The 4173-nt window shown below is 37.2% G+C and overlaps 1 long non-coding RNA gene across 1 annotated transcript in view; it reads right to left on the bottom strand.

Moving 5' to 3' along the window:
* Nucleotides 1–3907, bottom strand: part of LOC110109846 — a 10814-nt gene extending 6907 nt beyond the window's left edge. Inside the window, exons 1-2 of the long non-coding RNA XR_003700265.1 lie at nt 3734–3907; nt 2372–2437 (exon numbers count right to left, since the gene is read on the bottom strand). This is a non-coding gene — a long non-coding RNA (uncharacterized LOC110109846). The remainder of the gene's footprint in view (nt 1–2371; nt 2438–3733) is intronic.
* Between the last annotated feature and the right edge of the window lie 266 nt (nt 3908–4173).

Below are 4173 nucleotides of genomic sequence, written 5' to 3'. Positions count from 1 at the left end.
AGCCACAGGAATTACAGCTCAATACAATACCCAAGAATGGGTATCTTGGGCGGGTGACACCACCTGAAGTTTTCATGATACATAACCTCCAAGAACCAAACTCAAACTATTTATTATCTTCTTCTCCCATTTATTATACATACTAGCTATTTATATAGATAGTTGTTGGTTAATTACAAGGGCACATACTCAGCTACAAAATAATTGAGAGGAGATGGGTTTGGTTTGATGAACTAGTCTGAATAGATCCACCTGGTGTCATCTCCACATCTAGGAGAGACTTCAGCATAAATTGAAGTTGATGAAACTTACTAATGAACTTAAGGATCTTGTTCTTTATCTTTTCATTATCATAAATCTCCTTCTTAGTTGTTTTCTATGTCCAAAAAAAAAAATGATAGTTTATAAAATCAGAAAGCTTCTTTATTAGCTCCTTCAAATAATGCCCTTAAAGCTTTGAATCAAACCTGACAACAAACTGACCAACCATGCTAACATCAGCAATAACAGCCAGTGCGTCCATAAACTCCTTTGTGTTGGCATGGACAATAGTAAGAAATTGGTTGGGAGTTATGGAGGAAGGATCTTGGTTGGGGAAATCATTCTAGATGAAGCCATAGAAAGATCGATTCAGATGCCCAAGGGCACGAGTGACCAGTGATACACACATGGGAGGACACGGGTAGCTAAACCACACACACAGAGTGGAAGCGAGTTAGAAGCGGGTAGCACGTAGAGAAAAATAGGATGGAGGTTGGGCACACGAGCAGGGGCATAAATAATGTCACATGGATGGCATCATACCTATATGTGAGTTGAATCTTATATTTGGACAGATGACACAAGGGTATTATAGGGTGCCTAGTTATGGGGTTCGAGAGTCAGGATCATGAGATTGGGATGCTTGGATCATAAGATTAGGCTTTCAGATGCATGTGGGAGTAAGTAGCATGGTAATATGAATGGGTTCACTTCTTGAATCACAACTACCCATGGCCTCCCATCACTCAAATCTTATGAGGAGTTGTAATTGAGCAATCTCCTTATGCATATCTTCAATCATCGCTTCTAGATTGGGTCACAATTTATTTTATCGAGGAGAAATCTTAGAAGGTTCTAATATCCAATTACAAAAAACAAGGAGGGGTAGTCACAACTCAAAAGAGATGAGAGACATGCAAAGCACGAGCTGCAGGGATCATAACTCAAAGTAATACCCAAGAATGGGTATCTTTGATCGGTAACACCACTTGAAGTTATCAGGATACAGGACACCCAAAAACTAAACACAAAACATTTATTATCTTCTTCGCCCCTTTATTACAAATACTAGTTATTTATATAAATAGTTATTGGTTACTTACAAGGGCACATACTTAGATATAGAACACTAGAGAGGTGGTGGGTTTGATTGGTTGAACCAATCCATATAGATCCACCCGGTGTTAGATACCTTTGTTTATATATGCACACATCAATGACATTATGGTTGTTTGAAGCAAGTTATGAACAAATTTTTATTCTCTTGAACTGGTAATCAAATTTTAAGTTTAGCCCAATTATTTATCGAACATCAAATTAAAAATCAAATTTAAGTTGACTTCAAGTAGATTAGAATTTATTTATTTATTTCAAATCAAATTAAACTCTTTAAGTTCTTCTCAATGTTAAGTCTATTTGGGTCAATCTAAAAATAACATAATTGTATAAGCAAATTGTAGACATAAGCAAACCTAAAAGAAAATTTTTCAGAAAATTGAGTAAAGAAACTTATGCACAAACCCAAAATATGCATATATGTGTAGATGAACCAATTGTAACTCCAAGAGAAATATCTATGAAACCAAGCTATAAATTTGAGCTAATAAACCTTACAATTTTGACTTTCATATCAAATATAATGGCATTTTGCATGCTCAGCTACTTGCTCTATGATATGAGAAAAATCACACTAAAAAGCTACTGGTATTTTCCCTGCTTCAAAAGACCCCCCAACCAAAACAACATAAAATAATGAAGTTGGGAATACAATAGTAGATTAAATTATCAATTTTCTTTCCTCCCTTCCAAAATTACTCATTCTTGTAGCATAAAATGGAGTGAGATAAGAACAAACTCAAGAAATTAAAGTGTAGTAAAGGTCATTTCCACGACTCTGGATAAGTTGCGCCTGTTTTATTAGGGATTCTTTGGTTGCAAAAGAAATGTATATACTTTAAGGTTAAATAAAAAATATAAGTTGATATGATGCAAATTAGTCAAAGAAACCCATTTGATGAGTAGACAATCAATGGAGTGAAATATTAGTCAAATTTTATCATATGACATGATAGGAACACCATAATAATTACATTCAAATAGTATCACTTACAATCCAAATGAGTGCTTCGCATTTTGAACTCTGAACCTTTTGATCATCATCATATAGGGAATCCCCCTGCTTAAGACATATATAAAAAAAGCTAATAAACTAAGAATTAAGAACAACACAATTTTTGAAAATTTGAATGACACTGCAAGTATATCAAGGATAATATGATGCAACAGCTACAACTGAAAAAATTCGGGGAGGAATAAAAAAAATAAGAAAACTAATTGAACAGTAAGCTAAATGAGAGTATATTTTGTCTTTCTATCTTAATTCTCCTCCATCCATACATATATCCTTGCCATACTAGTTTTACTACTCTATTAAACAAAATATCAAAAAGGAAGAAGGTATACTGCAAATAACATAAAGGAAGTAAAAATTGGTAGTAGAGGAGTGTGGACCTCCGAAAGAACAACGCGCGAACGGGTCAATTGGAAGGGACAGATTGGATCGTGCATACAACTAACCATGGAGGATAGCGGCTCTCACCAGCACATCTCGATGGGTAGTAATATACATGACCTGATCACAGTCACGGGTTTCCCCCACCCGATACAACAGCTCGAGTGGGGTTTATTTGTTGTGGAATTCCGTTTCTCACAGATGCAAGCCCCCGCGGTTAATTACATCTCGAGCCTAAGGCCCGAGAAAACTCTCGATTAAGGATCCAATATTATTCTTCTTAAAAAGGGATTGGCACACAAGGGAGACTAGGAAATTCCTACTCAAAAGGAAAGAAGTGGCTCAAGTGGCTTAGTCAACATGCACGGTTCACATCCACACTCGGAGGGACTGAGGCAGTTGAAGAGGAAAAGAAAATCATGCACTCAAAACATACAGAGAGAGAGGATAGAAGTGGCGTCATCTACGCAACGCGGATAAGCAGGATTTGTAGTCCCTGAAGAGAAGGGACCTACCCGCTATTTAGGCATACTACGAGACACCCGATGCAGTAGCCTTGAACCCTAAATCTAAGATGGGTTAAGTATTTTTTTTTTAACTTAGATTATTACTGATCTTATTGATTAGTCATTAATAAACCAAGACACGAATCCTAAGAAAATGTGTCACTAAGTTTTTTATGTTTTAAAGTCTCTATCCTAAAAGGAACATGCACCCTAATTCTATATTATCTAAGACTCGGTCCTTAATTTGTGTCCTTATGTGTCACTAAAGTAGTGGGATAAAAAAGAAGTTTCGTTACTAACCCTTAGAACGTTCGTACATATGTCAATAGGTTTAGGGATCTAAAATAAAACAAGCAATCCTAGTTATAAAATGAAGTTTCTACAAAATCCTAAAGGGTAGGGAGCGTACAACCAAGAGGGCCTCTAAAGGTTTTCTAAGTTCAAGGAGATTTACAGCACCGGGGGCTATGACTCGGTGGTTCCGCCGATCACGCCCCCACCAGACTGAATGGGGGCGACTGATGCTCGGATCCGACTGTCCATGCTCCTTTGCCTAGTGCTCCAATGTTCCTTCCCCTTTTCTCTCCAAAAGATCACCTCACAAGACACGTAAAAGAAGAAGGTTGTATTAGAGCATGTTCGGCTTCTCCGCCTAACTGTGGGGGCTAAAGGAGAGTCATGTTTTGTAGTGCAATACTTGGAGGGTGCCTCCAAGGAGTGGACGTAGGTCTAGTCGACCGAACCACTATAAATCTTGTGTTCTTATTTTTGCTTCCGCACTTTTAAATTTCGTATTTGGTTTGGTGGTGTGATTTGGTTTGTGAATTTATTTCTTTGTCTCAAGAATTTTTAAAATACCAATTCACCCCCCCTCTTGGTTAGCTTGGGACTAAG

This window comes from Dendrobium catenatum, unplaced genomic scaffold (genome assembly GCF_001605985.2).
Source record: "Dendrobium catenatum unplaced genomic scaffold, ASM160598v2 fragScaff_scaffold_315, whole genome shotgun sequence".
Lineage (NCBI taxonomy): Eukaryota > Viridiplantae > Streptophyta > Magnoliopsida > Asparagales > Orchidaceae > Dendrobium > Dendrobium catenatum.
The sequence above is the reverse complement of the archived record's forward strand: the minus strand, read 5'-3'. Positions and strand labels throughout refer to the sequence as shown.